Source organism: Lontra canadensis, unplaced genomic scaffold, assembly GCF_010015895.1.
Source record: "Lontra canadensis isolate GAN:19392208 unplaced genomic scaffold, GSC_riverotter_1.0 scaffold197, whole genome shotgun sequence".
NCBI classification, from domain to species: Eukaryota; Metazoa; Chordata; class Mammalia; order Carnivora; family Mustelidae; genus Lontra; species Lontra canadensis.
The window spans coordinates 567,434-588,532 of NW_022631191.1; the positions used below are offsets into that span (position 1 = coordinate 567,434).

Consider the following 21,099-nt stretch of genomic DNA (forward strand, 5'->3'; position numbering starts at 1 on the left):
ATCCACACTCAAACACTATTAAAAGACAAAGACAGTCTTGGAAGAAGCAAGGGAAATATAATTTATCACATATAAGGAATCAGAAGAAGATTAATAATAATCAAAATGTATGGGGCGCCTGGGTGGCTCAGTCGTTAAGCATCTGCCTTTGGCTCAAGTCATGATCCCCGGGACCTGGGTTTGAGCCCCGCATTGGGCTCCTTGCTCAGCAGGGAGCCTGCTTCTCCCTCTTCCACTCCCCCTGCTTGTATCCCCTCTCTCACTGTCTCTCTCTGTGTGTGTCAAATAAATAAATAAAATCTTAAAAAAGATAATCAGAAGGTGGAAGCACCTGTTTCCACTGATGGATGGATTGATAAACAAAATGTGGTATATACGTAAAATGGAATATTATTCAGCCTTAAAAAGGAAGGAAATTCTGATGCATGATACAACACAGCTGAACCTTAAAGACATTATACTTTTTTTAAAGTTGTTTTTATTAACAAATAATGTATTATTTGCCCCAGGGGTACAGGTATGTGAATCATCAGGCTTACACATTTCACAGTACTCACCATAGCACATATCCTCCCCAGTGTCCATAACCTAAGCACCCTCTCCCTACCCCTCCCACCCCCAGCAACCCTCAGTTTGTTTTCTGAGATTAAGAGTCTCTTATGGTTTGTCTCCCTCCCAATCTCATCTTGTTTTATTTTTTCCTTCTCTACCCCTCACAACCCCCTGCCCTCCCTCTCAAATTCCTCATATCAGAGAGATCATATGATAATTTTCTTTCTCTGATGGACTTATTTCGCTCAGCATAATACCCTCTAGTTCCATCCACATCATCGCAAATGTCAAGATTCCATTTCTTTCGATGGCTGCATAGTATTCCATTGTGTCTGTGTGTGTATATATATATGTATGTGTTTGTGTGTATACACCACATCTTCTTTATCCATTCATCTGTTGATAGACATCTAGGTTCTTTCCATAGTTTGGCTATTGTGGACATTGCTGCTATAAACATTCGGGTGCACATGCCCCTTCAGATCACTACATTTGTATCTTTAGGGTAAATACCCAATAGTGAAATTGCTTGGTCATAGGGTAGCTCTATTTTCAACTTTTTGAGGAACCTCCATGCTGTTTTCCAGAGTGGCTGCACCAGCTTGGATTCCCACCAACAGTGTAGGAGGGTTCCCCTTTCTCCACATCCTCACCAGCATCTGTCATTTCCTGACTTGTTAATTTTAGCCATTCTGACTGGTGTAAGGTGGTATCTCATTGTGGTTTTTATCTGTATTTCCCTGATGCCGAGTGATTTGGAGCACTTTTTCATGTGTCTCTTGGCCATCTGGTTGTCTTCTTTGCAGAAATGTCTGTTCATGAAAGACATTATACTTAAGTGAACTGGCCAGCCAGTAAAAACAAATACAGTATGATTTAATTTATATGAGGTACCTAGAGTAGTCAGATTCAGAGATAGAAAGTAAAATGGTAATTTCCAGAGAGTTGGGGTTGGGGAAATAGGGAGTATTTAGTGGGCATGAGTTTCAAGTTGGGAAGAATAAAAAGTTCTGCAGATGGATGGTGGTGATGGTGTAAATTTACTTAATACCACTGTGAAATACACTGAACATTATTAACGTGGTAAATATATATATTTTACCACAAGAGAAAAAAAGTCGGTAAGGAGTAGGACCCTTCCTCTTCCCCTTCCAGAAGGACATAGTAAGGATGTAGACAAACACTCTCCCCAGAAAAATTGCAGCTTATATGGTGAAAATTAATTTTTTAATCACTTAACCCTTAAGCATATATAGCCAAGAAGATGAGGTTTCCTTTTCCCTGCTCTCGTTCTTGGGTTATGGTTTCACCTGGGGAGGAAAATGTTGCCATTTCTCATCAATTCCTGCCCTGTGTCCAGGCAGGCATGGTAAAGAAGATCACCCACCAAGCCCCCCACTCAGGGCAGAAGGTCTAATCTAGGGGCAGCATGCCAGGAATACTTGGAGCCCTAATCATTCCTATCCCAGCTCATGTGTAAGAAGGAGTTTCCACACTGGGAGGATCAAGCCAAAAAGAGTAGGGGCTGCCAACTACCCCACCCTTTTTCAGTGCACACTTATAGAGCAGGGATGTCACTTGCCACTCTGGGAAAAGCAGCCTCAGAATGATGCACTGAGCAGTTCTTTTCAGGGAGAAGGTGGGCTGTAAGAATGAGGAGCTCTACACCTGCCTGAAGGGACTGTCTTTACTTGGAGCAGAGTATGGAGAATTCTGTGCCTAAGAGTATGTCAAGAATAATAAGTATCTTGATGAACAATTAAGAGGAGGCTGGTAGCTCATGATCTGAGCAGAACACCAGGGCATCCAGGTTTTATAGAGGATACCAGGGAAAGAAACAGCCAAGAAGAACCCTCCCAGGATCAGAATGAACTCTGGAGATCAGGAATGGTGTATGCGTGAGCTAGATGGAACCCACTCAGGAGCAACCAGAACAGGACACAGGACAGACTTCAAAGCATTCTCCAAACCACCCGAGATCATCAATACAGGGCAGATGCCTCACTGACACAAGGAACCGAAATACCACCTCTCATCAAGTATCAACTGAACAGTAAGCTTTTCTGACCCAGAAGCAACTCCTAGGAAGCCAAGTTTAGCACTAAAATAAAACTTATCATTGCAAGACTAGAAGATTGTAAATACCCAGAGTTATGCCTTCTTAGCAGTGATCAGAGAAGGAACCTCCAAACTAATATTCCCTCACTGAATATGGGTCAAAAATGTGTAAACTCCCTGAACGATGAGAGAAGCCTTACTCTACACATTCAATAGTAAAAGGTAAAAATCTAACTGGCTAAGAAGGCTTAAGCAAAATCTTTGATCAGTTAGTGGCTTAAGCAGACCCAGGGGGAACATCTAGTTTGCTAAGCTAAAAGAAAAACAAGTAGAGACATCAGTAGAGACATCAGAGGCTTCACTCTACATTTCTATTTCAGAAATAGAGCTCACAGAATTAGTGCAGCCAAGTCACTAAATAAGCAAGAGAACAACCAAGCAAACATCAACCAGCCAGGGGCTGGAGGGCGAGGTCAGTATCCAGTGTCATTACCATATATTATCTAAAATATCCAGTTTTCAACAAAAAACTTCCAAGACTCTCTAAAAACATGCAAGTCTGACCCATTCGTATTAAATAAAACAGGCTTTTTTTTTAATTTGAGAGAGAATGAGAAAGAGAGAGCATGAGAGGGGGAGGATCAGAGGGAGAAGCAGACTCCCTGCCAAGCAGGGGGCCCAATGTGGGACTTGATTCCTGGATTCTGGGATCAGGACCTGAGTGGAAGGCAATCGCTTAACCAACTGAGCCACCCAGGTGCCCATTAAACAGACTTTTAATGAAGCCTAGATTACAGACATAGCAGACAGACTTAAAAGCAGTTATTTTTAAAATGTTCAAAGAACCAAATGAAACCATGCATAAAGAATTAAAACAAATGATAGTGTCTCCTCAAATAGAGAATATCAGTAAAGAATAAGTATTTAAAACAGCCAAGTGGACTACACTGGAGCTGATAAATATAGTAAACCAAAATGAAGTTTAGAGATCAACAGTAGATTTGAACTGGCAGAAGAAAGAAGCAGCAAACTTGAAGACAGATTAATACAAATTATGTGGCCTGAAGGCCAGAAAGATAAAAGAATAAAGAAAACTAAGCAGAGCCTCAGAAAAATGAGTGACACCATTAAGTGTACCAACATTCATGTAATGGGAGTACCAGCAGGGGAGAATAAAATAAATTCAAAAAAAAATGGCTGAAAACTTCCCAAATTTGAAAAAAAAGAAACACATTATCTCATGCATCTCAGATGAGATGAGCTCAGGGAACCACACTAGACATAGTCAAAATGGTGAAAGACAAAGACAAAAAGAGGATCTTGAATGCTGTAAGGAAAAAAATGACTAATTACATACAAGGAAACCACAAAGATTAGATTCTCATCAGAAACAATGGAGACCATGGGGCGCCTGGGTGGCTCAGTGGGTTAAAGCCTCTGCCTTCGGCTCAGGTCATGATTCCAGGGTCCTGGGATCGAGCCCCGCATCGGGCTCTCTGCTCAGCAGGGAGCCTGCTTCCTCCCCTCGCTCTCTCTCTCTCTCTCTGCCTCTCTGCCTACTTGTGATCTCTGTCTGTCAAAATAAATAAATAAAAAAATCTTTAAAAAAAAAAAAAAAAAAAAAAGAAACAATGGAGACCAGAAAGCATGGGACAACATAATTCAGTGTGCTTAAATATAAAATTCTCAGCTGCCAACTTTATATCCAATAATACTATGTTTCAAACATGAGAGCCAAAAAAAGACATTAAAAGGTAAACTGAGATAATGTGTTGCTAGCAGAATTCTGTTATAGGAAATACTAAAGGAAGTTTTACAGGCTGAAAGCAAGTAACAACAGACAATAATAATATAATATAATATATAATATTAATATATAATATAATTCAAATTCATACTAAAAAACAACACCAGCAAAGGTAATCGTGTAGGTCAATACAGAAGACAGAATAATTGCATAGTTCTTATTTAAAATGTAATTGCATCAAACAATATGTATGTAAATTGTATGTATGTAAATGTAAATGGGTACAATTTAATACTTGAAATGTATAGTATGTTAATTTTATCTCAACCTGTAAAATAGAAAGGAGAGTAAAATAAATAGATTGCCAGATAACCAAAGATAAGGAGAATTTATTGCTACCACCTTGCATTATAGGAAGTATTAAATGATGTCCTTCAATGTGAGACCTGAAACCATAAAAATCCTAGAAGAGAGCATGGGCATCAGACATAACAACATCTTTCTAGGTATGTCTCCTGAGGCAAGAGAAACAAAAGCAAAAATAAACTATTGGAACTACATCAAAATAAAAAGCTGCTGTACAGCAAAGGAAGCTATCAACATAACTAAAAAGTAGTCTACCAAATGGGAGATGATAATTACAAATGACATATCTGATAAAGGGTTAGTATCCAAAGTATAAAAAGAACTTATACAATTCAACACCCCAAAAAACAAGTAATCTAGTTTAAAGCAGGTAGAAGAATGTACATTCTCCAAAGAAGACATCCAGATGGCCAACATACACATGAAAAGATGCTCAACATCACTCATTATCAGGGAACGAAAATCAAAACTTCGGTGAGATACCACCTCACACCTGTCAGCAGGGCTAAAACCAAAAACACAAGAAACAACAGGTGTTGGTGAGGATGTGGAGAAAAGGGAACCCTCGTGCACTGTTGGGAGGAATTCAAACTGGTATAGCTGCTATGGAGGACAGTATGGACAATGCTCAAAAATTTAAAAATAGAACTATCATATGATCCAATAATCACACCACTAGGTATTTACCTGAAGAATACAAAACACTAATTCAAAGTGATATATGCACCACAATGATTATTGCAGCATTATTTACAATAGTCAGATTATGAATGTAGCCCAAGTGTCCATCAATGGATGAATGGTTAAAGCTGTGCTATTTGTATACAACAGAATATTTTTTAATCAGGAAAAAAAGAAAGAAAACTTGCCATTTGCAACATACTGGATGGATCTAGAGAGTATAATGCTAAATGAAATAAGAGAAAGACAAATACCATATGATTTCACTCATATATGAAATTTAAAAACAAAACAAAAAGAAACAAACCCAAAACAGGCTCTTAAGTATAGGGAACAGATGGTTATGAGAAGGGGGAGGTTGTTGAGGGGATGGGTGAAATAGGTGAAGAGGATTAATAGTACACTTATCTTGATGCACAATGAATAGTAGATAGAATTGTTAAATCACTGTATTGTACACCTGAAACTAACTTAACGCTATATTAGCTATGCTGGAATTAGAATGAAAAAAAAAACAGTACATAAATATGTAAAAACAGAAAAAACATCGTGTCCTTTGGGCTGAAAGGCAATGACACCAAATGGACAATGACCACCTGTAAAGGTAATTGCATAGACAAATATAAAAAGTTGTATAAATATATTTTTCTAATTTACTCATTTAACTGATTTTTTGAAGATTTTATGTTCTTAGACTCGTAACCAAAAGCGCAATTCATAGAAGGAAAAACTAATAAATTGGACCTCCTTAGAGCTAAAAACTTTTGCCAGTTGAGCTCTTTTCTTCCCTCTTTCACCATCCCATCCACCCCTCTCAGCCCAGGTCCCCCACTCCTACCCAGCAGAGCTTCCTGTCAGGACCTGGTACGTGGCACCAGCTCCCTTGTGGCTGCAGGGCACAGAGTTGGCCGGCATCTGGTGGAGAGGAGTGGGGTGACAGGGCCGGGCCTGGGTGGACACCGGACAGGAACAAAGGGAGCAGCTGCCTGCAGGGGCACAGAGCAGGCTGAGCAGCTTCAGCCCAGGTGGTCAAGTGTGCAGCAAGCAGGGTGGAGCCAGTTGTGGAGAGCTCTGCAGTGAGCAGCCCAGAGAGAGACAGTGAAATCATGGAGCCCAGCCGAAAATGAACTGGTCTCCTTGAGTGTGCCTAAGCCCTGGGGCCAAGCCTCTGTCCCAGCACTGAGGTTTTCCTCATCCAGGAGCACTTTGATCCCAGGCTGGATGTGTGCCCCTACTCCTGGACTAGGGGAAGAGAACGTTTGCTTATTTGGCACATGAGCTGAGATATAGGCACTGACCTTGGCCCTGGGAACATCAAGATGATTTGTGATCATCCTGAGATAAATGAACATTGGCCTCCAGGCTCAATAAAGTAAATATTCCTCCCATGGAGAATGGTGCTGGTTCCTGAAGACTGGAAGGACCTGCAGCCCCAGGGGCCTTAGCCAAAACCAGTCTCGTTTTCCTGTTCAGAACCGAGTGACTGCCTTGAATGCCTCTTTCATTATGATTCACACCAACTTGAAGAGATAGTTGAGTTGCTGTGTGCTGGCCTTTCTCCTATTTGCAGTCATCTGTGGGGAAGGAGAAGAAGAAACGGAGTTACTGTGATTCCCTTAAATTGCAAACCAATTGCAGATGTTGAGAAGTTTGGAGAAATGGTCTATGGCTTCCAGCAACACCCAGAACCCCCACAGGGGCAGCAAGGCCCTCAACATCCATGTCCTCAACAGGCCCTGGGGCCCAGCCAAGACCAAGCCAGAGCCCTCCTTTCAGGTGTGGAACAAGGACAGCTCTTCCAAAAACCTTATCGCCAGGCTGCAGAAAATCTGGAGGAATTATCTGAACATGAAGAAGTATAAAGTGGGAATGGAGGAGATTATGCTAAGTGAAATAGGTCAAACAGAGAAAGTCAATTATCATATGGTTTCACTTATTTGTGGAACATAAGTAATAGCATGGAGAACATGAGAAGGGAAAAATGAAGGGGGAGAAGCTGGAGTGAGAGACAAACAATGAGAGACTATGGACTCCAGGAAACAAATGGAGGGTTTTAGAAGGGAGGGTGTTGGGATGGGTTAGCCTGGTGATGGGTATCAAGGAGGGCACGTATTGCATGGAGCACTGGGTGTTATAAGCAATGAATCGTGGAACACTACATCAAAAACTAACTAATGATGTATGGTGGCTAACATAACAAAACAATTTTTTTTAATTAAAAAAGAAATATAAAGTGTCTTATAAGAGGCTAGGGCCAGGGTTCAAGTTCAGTGCAGAGGCCCTGCACTGCCACCTCTGGGACCATGTGAACATAACCATAGTAAAGGCCACAGATTTTTCCCTTCAACGTTTCTGAATGGGAGGGTTTCCTGCCCAAGGAGAACATTGGGACCAAGCCTTGGCCATGGGGCAGATGTGCTATTATCTCAGGAGCAGAAAATCTCTGAAGTCCTCCCAGAAGGGCCAAGAAGTAGATGATCATGATGCAGTCCTGTGGTTTAATGTGACACCTGCAACCAATTTCCAGGAAAATGTGGGCACAAAAACTACCATTCACCTGATGAATTCTCAGTTGGTCCCCTCTTCGGGACATTTCCTCAAGACAGCTTGCGCAGTGAGAGAATTGTGTGGGACCTGTCTCTTTGCAATTCAGATATCCCAACGTGGAACCAGAGCCCTGACTACAGCTTCTTTAAGAACTATAAGAGCTGTTGCGAGCTGCATCCTGATCAGCCTTTTTACATCCTCAAGCCCAAGATGCCTTGGGAGCTTTGGGACAACATTCAAGAAGTCTCCACAGAAGACATTCAGCCAAATCCCCTATCTTCTGGGATGCTTGGTGGCATCATCATCATCATCATCATCATCATGCTATGTGACCAGGTGGATATTTATGAGTTCCTCCTATCCAAGTGCAAGACCAATGTGTGCTACTACTACCAGAAATTCTTTGGTAGTGCCTGCACAGTGGGCACCTACCACTCACTCCTCTTTGAGAAGAATCTGGTGAAGCACCTTAACCAGGGCACAGATGAGGACATTTACCTGCTTGGCAAAACTCCGCTGCCTGGCTTCCGGAGAATTCGCTGCTGAGCATGGGCTCCCTGGTCATGTACCCTAGCCCTTCTCCACCAAGCCTGGGCAGACCACATTCCTGAATAATCACAGCTTGCAGTGTAGGCCTTCAGGCCACAAGAGTCCCAGGCTGTAGGAGCCCAACAGCAAGCAGCCAACAGCAACCAGTCTGCCCTGTATCTACAGAGGTGTGTGAGCCCAAATCCTCCTGCCACACACGTACACACACACCTAGCTTTCTTTCCACACAAAGGTAAATGCAAGATCTACCTTTCTCACCAGAGCTGGGCTGTTTTCCCCCATTGGAATGATGTTATTCTCACAAACCAGCACTCTATTGCTTGAAATCTGCACCTAGACACTGATCTCATATGTTAAAGAAGTTCACCCAAATTATGATTGGGTTTGCATATAGGGTGGCTCTGGGGGGCCAGTAAGTGGTACAGGACATAGGAAACATGCTCAGTTCCTCCAGTACAAAGTTGCCCCCCCCAAGGTCCATGCCCCTGAGAGAGGTGGTATTCTGTCTGTCTAGCTGGTTTGGTGGGTCCTTAGGCTGGGTGCTTATGAGCAAAGAGTCTTGATGATCCCATAGCCACCTCCATCTGGAGATGAGAGGCACAGAAGGGCACAGTCTCCATCCTCCAGTTCCTCATAGTTCAGTGAGAGAGGGACAGGGAGGATTCACTGTGTTCAGTGCATGGGGTTGGGGGAGGGAGGTGTTGTGGAAAGGCAAGCACATTTGGGAGGGACCATACACTTGCTGCGTCTATGGCTGGAGAGGGCTTCACAGAGCTGGGGCTGTGAAGGAAATTTTAGAGGAAGAGAAGAAATATGTCATGCAGATATTTGAGTCATTTTAATTGTTTTCCTTTCTGCCTTTGTTGCCTATAATTATTCTCTAAGGTCTGCCTGAACTTAAAGGCTCAAATTATTTTTTAAGGAAACCCCTAGCCCTGTCTGAGGTAGCAAGTACAGCCCCATGGCAGACACTAGGCAAGTCAGATGCCAAAAACTGGATTTGTCTAGGCTCACCCTGGCCTGACCCTACCCTGCAGCTGGGTTTGCTCACCATGTCCACTGCTTCCCTATTGATGCCCACCCTACCCCCTCCTGACCGCAATCTTGCTTTTTCCCTTTGAAAATAGTAGTTTTCCCCCCTCTCTCAAATTGCTTTTAAGCATTTTCCACTTTAAAAGTATCCTGACCTGACAATTTCTTTGATCTTCATGGGCCTTTTGTGGAATGTCTCTCAGGGAGTGGGGATGTGGTTCCCTAGAATTTAGTCACTCTCAGAAGTCAGAGATCATAATTGATTGTCCCAAAATTTATCAGACTGCCGTGCCCTCCACTCCTCCAGCAAGGGAACAACGTCAAGTATCCAGACAGAGGCCTTGCTACCGTAGTCTGCAAACATGCTTCCAGGTAGTTTTGCTACCCCCTCCCCCATTGAAGAACCACATTGGAATAGTCCGGCCTCCAGTGTGGAGAAAGTAAAGGACTCACATAGGGTCAAAAAGTAATGCTATAGGGCCAGGGCTCCTAGACCCAGGATTCTGGACTCCTGGCTCCATGTGCTCAAGGGCCTCTTAAGCATGAGCTACAGACCAGCCATCTGGGAGCTGCAGTGCTCATTTGCTGCCAAACACTTGGCTTAAATAAGCAGTAAAAGGAACCCTGAAGGGAGAAGCCCTGGGTTTTTAAATTGATGACCCCCTGTTTACTATCTGTGCCACCATGGGCGAAATCTCCTGAGACTATTTCCTCATCTGTAAAATGGGGGTGATGAGCCTACATCAGGACTGTTGTGAGGGTCACATGAAACATCTATCCTGGCACATAACAGGTGCTCAGTACATTGTGGTTTTCTTCCTTCCTTCATTAAGGACCTGTTCTGTGCTCACACCTGGTGAGGACCTTGCTTTGAGGGAGGGCAGAGAGGGGTTCCTGTCCTCAGAGAATTAACTATCTTGTTGGGAGACAATAACTACCCTGCCTGGAACACCCAGGAAACCATCCAAGGCAGTGGAGGGTGCAGAACATGGCCCTCCTCCTCATCATCATCCCTGCTTACAATTCAGGCCTAATTCTGTTTTGGAATGGGTAGAGCACTTGGGCCACTTACTGCTATGTGGAGCAAGTCTTTTCTGCCTCTCTGGGCCCATGAATTCCTGGCCTGCTTTTTTTTGGGGGGGTGGGGGTAATCTCTCCACCCAATGTAGGGCTTGAACTCACAACCCCAAGATCAAGAGTCACATGCTCTACTGACTGAGCTAGCCAGGCACCCACCCCTCTGGGTTGGTTCCTGTTCTGATCAACACATTCATTGCAATCTTTGAATCACAAACACTGAGTGAGAGGAAGGTGGCATTCCATCAACAGAAGATAGGTATTGGTGTGGACACTGAGACTATGCTGGGTAGATGCTAGCTTTTATTTGTTATTATTAATATAAGGGATCAGGTTAATTTTATGTGTGATTCTAGGACTATAAACTTTTTAATTCTGTGTTCTTTATATATGGAAACTAGTAAAATGCACATAAGATAGGGGTATTATTGTTGGTCTAGTGACATGTTTAATATTTGTGAAAGATAACTTAAAAATGATGACTGAGTGCTACAGGAAATTCCCTGTCCATAAGGGGAGGAGGGTTCTGTCTTCATCAGTAGCCATCTGTTCATCCTATATCATGAGGTCCCGCTGTCCTTCCACCAATCACATAAGCTATTCACATTGGTTTGGAGACCTCAATCTCAGAAGCTTCAGAAACATGCCTAATCTAATTCTGAATTACCCAAAGATTATGTAAAATTTTTAAATAAGTGTTTAAAAAATACTTTTGCCAATTGAAAGAAAGCCCATGTGAATAGGATGAAAAGACAAACTATGGAAGAGAATGTTTGCAAAGGACTAATATCTACAGTATATAAAGAGCTCTCAAAACTCAACAGTAAAAAAAAAAAAAAACACGAAAACAACAACAGAAACCCCAAACAATCCAATTAAACAATGGGCAAAATACATGAACAAATATTTCCCTGAAGAGGGTATACAATAGCAAATAAATACACGAAAATATGTTCAATATTATTAGCCATTAGGGAAATGCAGATTAAAACCACAATGAGATATTACACAGCTATCAGAATGGCTAATATAAGAAATAGTGATGGGGCACCTGGGTGGCTCAGTCAGTTAAGCATCTGTCTCTTGATTTCAGCTCAAGTCATGATCTCAGGGCTATGAGATCAAGCCCCATGACAGGCTCCATGCTGATTGTGGAGCCTGCTTAAGATTCCCTCCCACTCTCTCTCTCCTTCCACCCCTCCCCTGCATGCATGCACATGTTCTCTCTCTCAAAAAATAAAAAGAAATAGTGATAATACCACATACTGGGGGGATGTGGAGAAACTGGATCATTCATACAGTGGTGGAAATGTCAAATGGTACAGCTACTTTGGAAAATAATTTGTCAATTTCTTAAAAAAAATAACTATACAACCCAGAAATTGCACTCTTGGGCATTTATTCCAGAGAAATGAAATCTTATGTCCCCACAGAAACCTGAACACTAATGTTTATAGCATCTTTATTCTTATTACTACAAAATTAGAAACAGCCCTGATGTCTTTCAATAGATGAATTGTTTATCTATTGTATATATATACCATGGAATTCTACTGACCAATAAAAAGCAACAAAATCTTGATAACACACAATAACTCAGATGAATCTTAAGGAAATTATGCTAAATTTTAAAAGTCAATCCCAAAAGATTATATACTGTATGATTCCATTTATATGTTGTTGTTGAAATGACAAAATTATGGAAATGGAGAACAGATTGGTTATTTCCAGAGGTTAGGAACATGGAGTGGGGGAAGAAGGTGGGTGGGGTTATAAAAGAGGCAATATGATGAATCCTTTTGATAATGGAACTGTTGTATCTTGACTGGGTCAATGTCAATATCCTGGCTGTGACGTTGTATTATATTTTGCAAGATGGTACCATTGGGAGAGCTAGGTAAAGTGTTCACAGGATCCTTCTGTTTTATTCCTTAAAATTGCATATGAATCTACAATATCAAACTTAAAAGTTGAATTAAGAACTATGCTAAGGAAAGAAGCCAGTCACAAAAGACCACAAAATTCCATTCGTTTGAAATGTTCAGCAAGGCAAATCCATGGAGATAGAAAGTAGATCCATAGTTGCCTTTGGAGTGGGAATGAGGAGTGACTGCACAGAAGAATGAGGGATCTTTCTGGGGCAATGAAAATATTCTAAAACTCAATTATCACGGTAGTTGCACAATTCTGTAAATTTACTAAACATCATTAAATTCTACACTTACAGTGGATGAGTTTTATGGTATATATATTATACCTCAACTGAACTTTTTTAAGGTAAGTTTCTGTATATGTAAAGTTTTTGCAAAGTAAAAATTTTATTTTAAAAAATGATTAGTGTTAAGGAAAAAAGATAAAGACTTGAGCCACTCCCCCACCAAAAAAGGGAAGATGTAAAAAAGAGATCAATAATTATGAGAGCTTGTGTATCCCAAAATACATAAAATTAAAAGACAAATGACCAACGGGAAATATTTGCAAGTCAGGACAGTTCATCTGTCAATATTCTCAACATATAATGGCTTTCTAATTACAAGTATACCTCGGAGATGTTGTGTTCAGTTCCAGACCACTGTGATAAGTGAGTGAAGTAAGTCAATTCAGGTATTTTGTTTGCTAGTGCATATAAAAGTTATGTTTACACCATATATTGTAGCCTGTTAAGTGTACAATAACATTATGTCTTAAAAAACAATGTATACATCTTAATTAAAAAATACTTTAGTGGGGTGCCTGGGTGGCTCAGTGGGTTAAGCTTCTGCCTTCAGCTCAGATCATGGTCTTAGCGTCCTGGGGTCGGGCTCTCTGCTCAGCTCTCTGCCTGCCTCTCTGCCTATTTGTGATCTCTCTCTCTCAAATAAATAAAATCTTAAAAAAAAATACTTTAGAGCTACAAAATGCTTACCATCATCTGAGCTTTCAGCAAATCAATCTTTTTGCTGGTGGAGGGTCTTGCCTTAATGTTGATGGCTTCTACTGATAGGGGTGGTGGATGCTGAAGGCTGGAATGGCTGTGGCAATTTCTTAAAGTAAGACAGCAGTGAAGTTTACCATTGACTCACTTTCATGAAGAGCAGGTGACTCCCTTGCTACATCCAGCTTCTACATCCAGCATATGCTGCCTCACCTTACACCTTTGTGTTATGGAGACTACCTCTTTCCTTAAACCTCATGAACCAGCCTCGGCTAGCTTCAAAATTTTCTTCTGCAGCTTCCTCACCTCTCTCAGCCTTCACACAATTGAAGAGAGTCAGGGTCTTGTTCTGGATTAGGTTTGGCTTAAGGGGATGTTGTGGCTGGTTTGATCCTCTACACAGACCACTAAAACTTCCTCCACATCAGCAATAAGACTGTTTCTCTTTTTTATCATTCATGTATTCACTGGAATAGTAAGAACCTTTTCTTTGCATTTACAACTTGGTTAACTGGCAGAAGAGGCCTAGCTTTCATCCTGTCTCGGCTTTTGACATGCCTTTCTCACTAAGTTTAATCATTTTTCAGTTTTGATTTAGAGTGAGAGATATGTGACTCTCCCTTTCGCTTGAATGTTTCCAGGCTGTTGTAGGGTTGACTGGCCTAATTTCAATACTGTTGTGTCTCAGGGAATAGGGAGGCCTGGGGAGAGAGAGAGGGACTGGGGAACAGCCAGTTGATGGCACAGTCAGAACACACACACACACACACACACACACACACACACAGAGTTATCAGTTAAGTCCACGGTCATATATGGATGTGGTTTGTCATGCCCCCCAAAATAGTAGCAACATCAGATGTCATTAGTCACAGATCACCATAACAACCATAATAAAGATGAAAGTATAGGAAATATTGTAAGAAATATCAAAATGTGATACAGAGACACTGAGCAAATGCTGTTGGGAAAATGGTACTGATAGACTTGCTTGATGCAGGGTTGTCACAATCCTTCAATTTGTAAAAAGTGCAGTATTTGCAAAGCACAATGAAACAAGATATGCCTGTACTAGCACCCCAAAACAAAAATGGGTAAATGACACTCTTCAGATTCATTTGTTTACAATTAACAAAAGCCATCTCTGCCTACCAGGTAGGGTCACTGTCTTCCAAGGAAAAGGAAGGTACACACAAGGAATAGTGCTGGAAAGGCAGAAATGGAGACTGCCTACTCTTTCATGGGCCTGTGTCACTCTTTCTGTTTCATCACTCTTGGGATCTCTTCATTCAAGTTCTTGAGAGTCTGGCAAGCCATGGATTGATTTGACTTAGCTTAGCTATATACTCTGTGTCCAAATGGCTGTCACTATCATAAAGATTAAAGCTTTAGATTATCTGAGAAGGAGCTATAAGTAGGACAAGAAAATTGATAGTTTATGATAGACATAGAGCAGTCATAGAAGTATATAAGTGTTTATAAAAAAAAATATGCAGCCTTGTGGTGCCTGGGTGGCTTAGTTGGTTAAGCGTCTGCCTTCGGCTCAGGTCGTTATCCCAGGGTCCTGGGATTGAGCCCCAAGTTAAGCTCCCTGCTCAGCAGAGAGCCTGTTTCTCTCTCTCCCACTGCTGCTCCCCCTGCTTTTGCATGCTCTCTTTCTCTCCCTCTCATAAATAAATGAAATCTTTAAAAAAAAATGCAACCTCATCATTAGCAATCAATGAGCTATTTAAATAGCAAGAGCATTTTTTGCCCATTAAATCATTAAAGATTAATGATAACAATACATGCTTATACACTGCTAGAAGATGGGCAAACTAGTATGGAAAACAGTTTGGCAAAATGTATTGAGGACCTTTAAAATGGACATAACTTTGGCTCAGTAATTCCAAATCTAGGAATCTATCCTAAGAGAATGAATAATCAGAGATACTGATGAGATAGGTATGTGATCTTTGTAGTATTATTATACTATTTATACTATTATATATAATATATGTAAAAAGGAAAACAAGTTTCCACTGTTACAGGAATGTTAAGTAAAGTGGCATGTTCACATCATGAATATGCAGTCATTAAAAATTATGTTTTTGGTTAAAATGTCCATACTACCCAAAGCAATCTACACATTCAATGCAATCCCTATCAAAATACCAGTATTTGCCACAAAACTAGAAGAAATAATACTAAAATTTGTGTGGAACCACAAAGGACCCTGAATAACTAACGCAATCTTGTGAAAGAAAAAGCTGGAGGTATCGTAATTCCAGATTTAAGATATACTGCAAAGCTGTAGTAATCAAAACAGTATGGTACTGGCACAAAAATAGACTCAAAGATCAGAGAAATGAAATAGAGACTCCAGAGATAAGCCAGCACTTACATGGTCAATTCATCTGTAACAAAGGAGGCAAGACTATACAATGGGGAAAAAGATAGTCTCTTCAATAAATGGTACTGGGAAAACTGGACCACTTTCTGATGCCTTACACAGAAATAAATTCAAAATGGATTAAAGACCTAAATTTGAGTCCTAAAGCCATAAAAATCCTAGAAGAGAGCATAGGCACTAACTTCCTTGACATTGGCCTGGCAACATTTTTCTAGATATGTCTCCTAAGGCAAGAGGAACAAAAACAAAAATAAACTATTAGGACCACACCAAAACAAAAAGATTTTGCACAGTGAAAAAAATCAACAAAAAGAAAACCTACTGAATGGGAGAAGATATTTGCAAATGATATATCTGATAAGTGGTTAATATCCAAAATACATAAAGAACTTCTACAACTCAACACCAGAAAGCAATCCAATTAAAAAATGGACAGAGAGCTTAAATAGACATTTTTCCAAAGACATCCAGATGGCTAACAGACACATGAAAAGATGCTCAACACCACTCACCATTGGGAAATGCAAATCAAAACTATAGTGAGATATCACCTGTCAAATAGCCAAAATCAAAAGTACAGGAAATAACAAGTGTTGATGAGGATGTGAAGAAAAAGGAACCCTGATGCACTGTAGATGGAAAGTAAATTGGTACAGCCACTGTGGAAAACAGTATGGAGGTTCCTGAAAAATTAAAAATAGAAATACCATATGATCCAATAATTCTGCTGTTGGGTATTTACCCATACAAAAATACTAATTCAAAAAGACATAAGCACCCCTGTGTTTATTACAGCATTATTTACAATGGCCAAGATATGGAAGGAACCTAACTGTGCATCAATAGAGGAATGGATAAGAATGGTGTGTGTGGGGGGCACCTGGGTGGCTCAGTGGGTTAAAGCCTCTGCCTTCGGCTCATGTCATGATCCCAGCATCCTGGGATCAAGTCCCGCATCGGGCTCTCTGCTCAGCAGGAAGCCTGCTTCCTCCTCTCTCTGCCTGCCTCTCTTCCTACTTGTGATCTCTGTCAAATAAATAAATTTAAAAAAAAAGTAAGGGGTGTGTGTGTGTGTGTGTGTGTGTGTGTGTGTGTAATGAAATTTCACACAGCCATACAAAAAGATGAGATTGTGTCAATTGAGACAACATGAAAGGACCTAGAGGGTATTATGATAAGTGAAATAACTCAGACTGAAAAAGACAAATACCATATGATTTCACTTACATGTGGAATCTAAAAAATCAAATGAATTAACCAAACAAAAAGCAGAATCAGACTTATAAATACAGAGAACAATGTGATGGTTGCCAGAGGACAGTGGGTGGGGGCTGGGCAAAGTGGGTGAAGGGGAGTGGCAGATAGAGGCTTCCATTTATGGAATGAGTAAGCCATGGGAATAAAAGGCACAGTATAGGGAATATAGTGAGTGATATTTTAATAGCTTTGTATGGTAACAGATGGTAGCTACACTTGTGAGCAGAGCATAATATAGAAACTTGGGACATCTGGGCGGCTCAGTTAGTTAAGTATCTGCTTTCAGCTCAGGTCATGATCTCCAGGTCCTGGGATTGAGCCCCTCACTGGGCTTCCTGTTCAGGGGAGAGTCCGCTCCTCTCTCTCTCTCCCAACTCCCTCCCTCTCCCTCAGCCCCTCCCTACTGCTCATTCTCTCTCTCACAAATAAAATCATATATATATATAAAATCACTGAGTTGTACACCCGAAACTAATGTAACACAACATTGTGTGTCAGCTATACTCAAATGAAAAAAAAAATTTAAGATTTTATTTATTTATTTGACAGAGAGAAGGGAGAGAGAGATAAAGAGCATGCCAAGCTGGGGGAGGGGCAGAGGGAGAGGGAGAAGCAAGATCCCCGCTGAGCAAGGAGTTAGATGCGGGACTCAATCCCAGGGTCCTGGGATCATGACCTGAGCCAAAGGTAGACACATAATCCACTGAGCCACCCAGGCATCCCAGCAAATGAATAAAATAAAGAAAACGAAAGGTAAATGTTTTTGAAAAGTAATTAATGAATGAATGAAGAGTTCTCAATGTTTCTTGAGAAAAAAGTAAGATACAGAATTCTATTTATTGAAATAGAGAAAATTGAGATTCGAGATGCTAGGAAGAAGGAAGCCAAAATCATAATCTTAACAGTGGTAATATCTGAATGGTAAGAGTGCAGATTATTTCCGTGTTTATCTTTCATTTCCTTTATACTTTGTTGTTGCTTTTTTCCTATTTTCTGAATGATAATGAACATTTGAAATCAGAATAAAATCATAAATATTACTTAAAATTAAAAGAAGTGAAGTAAATGGGGAAACTACCATATATTAAAGCGTATTTAAAACTTAAGTCAGCATGGTACTTGCATAAGAAATAAAAATAGAATAAATAGGGTAGAAACAGATCCTTGTATAAATGAGAATTTAATATATGATATGAGGGCCTCACCAAATAGTAAAGGAAGACTTAGACCATAATTAGTTCAGCTACGAATGGTAACCAGTAGTGCTGCTATCGCAGGCACTTTGCTAAGTGCTTTTCTGTGCATTTTCTCCTTTACTTATTACAACCTTTTGAGATGTAGGTAGTATTATCCCCATTTTAGAGATGAGGAAGAGAACTACAGCCCCTAGAAGCTGAAGAAGCATTTGCCCGATATCACATAGAAAAGAAGTAGAACCTAGATTGGGACCAACTATGTCAGACTCCAAGTATGTATTCTTTGCTACTATGTTCTATGTACATAACATTTATGGCAGAGTGTCTAGAATACAAGAGGCATTTAGTAAATGTTGGTCATATGAGTAACTTATAGTTTGCTGCATATATTGTAATATATAATGTTTGTACGTAGTATGTATAATAACATAGGGCACCTGGGTGGCTCAGTGGGTTAAGCCTCTACCTTTGGCTCAGGTCATGGTCTCAGAGTCCTAGGATCGAGCCCCACATCAGGCTCTCTGCTTGGTGGGGGGGCCTGCTTCCCTCTCTCTCTCTCTCTGCCTGCCTCTCTGCCTACTTGTGATCTCTCTGTCTGTGAAATAAATAATTTTTTTTTAAATCTTTATAATAATGTAAATACTACTAAGAGTAATCAAGCTGTCTTGTCATGGGGAATTAGTAATCCTGTGATTTTTTCCAGAATAAATCCCCAATGGAATCATATGATTTAAAAAATAACACATGATGAGCATCACCAAATATTGGTTGATTTAATAATTACTGTTTCCTCTTGTCTCATTCACTCTCTTTGGACACAGTCCTCTCTTTCGTGTAATTCATTCAAGGCTGGCTGATTAGCAGCGTTGGCCAAAAGATGGAGCTAGTGTTTCCTTATGAATATCCTGCTGTAGACTCATTTTTTCAGCAAACATTTTTTGAATGTTTTAATTTTTTTTTATAAACATATATTGTATTACTAGCCCCGGGGGTACAGGTCTGTGAATCGCCAGGTTTACATACTTCACAGCACTCATAGCACATACCCTCCCCAATGTCCATAACCCCACTACCTTCTCCCTGCCTCCCCTCCCCCCCAGTCACCCTCAGTTTGTTTTGTGACAGTAAGAGTCTCTTATGGTTTGTCTTCCTCCCGATCCCATCTTGTTTCATTTATTCTTTTCTTACCCCCCCCAAACCCCCCACATTGCATCTCCACTTCCTCATATCAGGGAGAGCATATGATAGTTGTCTTTCTCTGATTGACTTATTTTGCTAAGCATAATACCCTCTGGTTCCATCCACGTCGTCGCAATGACAAGATTTCATCTCCTTTGATGGCTGCATAGTATTCCATTGTATATATATACCACATCTTCTTTATCCATTCATCTGTTGATAGACATCTAGGTTCTTTCCATAGTTTGGCTATTGTGAATATTGTTGCTATAAACATTTGGGTGCACGTGCCCCTTCGGATAACTACATTTGTATCTTTAGGGTAAATACCCAGTAGTGCAATTGCTGGGTCAAAAGGTAGCTCTATTTTCAACATTTTAAGGAACCTCCATGCTGTTTTCCAGAGTGGTTGCACCAGCTTACATTCCCACCAACAGTGTAGGAGGGTTCCCCTTTCTCCACATCCTCACCAGCATCTGTCATTTCCTGACTTGTTAATTTTAGCCATTCTGACTGGTGTGAGGTGGTATCTCATTGTGGTTTTGATTTGTATTTCCCTGATGCTGAGCGATGTGGAGCACTTTTTCATCTGTCTGTTGGCCATCTGGATGTCTTCTTTGCAGAAATGTCTGTTCATGCCCTCTGCCCATTTCTTGTTTGGATTATTTATTCTTTGGGTGTTGAGTTTGCTAAGTTCTTTATAGATTTTGGATACTAGCCCTTTATCTGATATGTCATTTGCAAATATCTTCTCCCATTCTGTCAGTTGGTTTTTGGTTTTGTTAACTGTTTCCTTTGCTGTGCAAAAGCTTTTGATCTTGATGAAGTCCCAACAGTTCATTTTTGCCCTTGCTTCCCTTGCCTTTGGCAACGATCCTAGGAAGAAGTTGCTGTGTCTGAGGTCGAAGAGGTTGCTGCCTGTGTTCTCCTCAAGGATTTTGATAGATTCCTTTCTCACATTGAGGTCCTTCATCCATTTGGAGTCTATTTTCATGTGTGGTGTGAGGAAATGGTCCAGTTTCATTTTTCGGCATGTGGCTGTCCAATTTTCCCAACACCATTTGTTAAAGAGGCTGTCTTTTTTCCATTGGACATTCTTTCCTGCTTTGTCGAGGATTAGTTGACCATAGAGTTGAGGGTCTATTTCTGGGCTCTCTATTCTGTTCCATTGATCTATGTGTCTGTTTTTGTGCCAGTACCATACTGTCTTGATGATGACAGCTTTGTAATAGAGCTTGAAGTCCGGAATTGTGACACCACCAACTTTGGCTTTCTTTTTCAACATTCCTTTGGCTATTCGAGGTCTTTTCTGGTTCCATAAAATTTTAGGATTATTTGTTCCATTTCTTTGAAAAAAATGGATGGTATTTTGATAGGGATTGCATTAAACATGTAGATTGCTTTGGGTAGCATAGACATTTTCACAATATTTGTTCCTCATGAGCATGGAACATTTTTCCATTTCTTTGTGTCTTCCTCAATTTCTTTCATGAGTACTTTATAGTTTTGGTTTTTTCTTAATTTATTTTTTATTTTTATTTTTTATAAACAT

The 21,099-nt window shown here is 40.5% G+C and overlaps 1 protein-coding gene and 1 pseudogene across 3 annotated transcripts in view; both read left to right on the plus strand.

The window, feature by feature from the left end:
- Positions 1-21,099, plus strand: part of FAM120C (family with sequence similarity 120C) — a 110,710-nt gene that overhangs the window by 69,952 nt on the left and 19,659 nt on the right. The gene's annotated exons all lie outside the window — the stretch shown is intronic.
- Positions 6,603-8,769, plus strand: LOC116861415 (annotated as a pseudogene).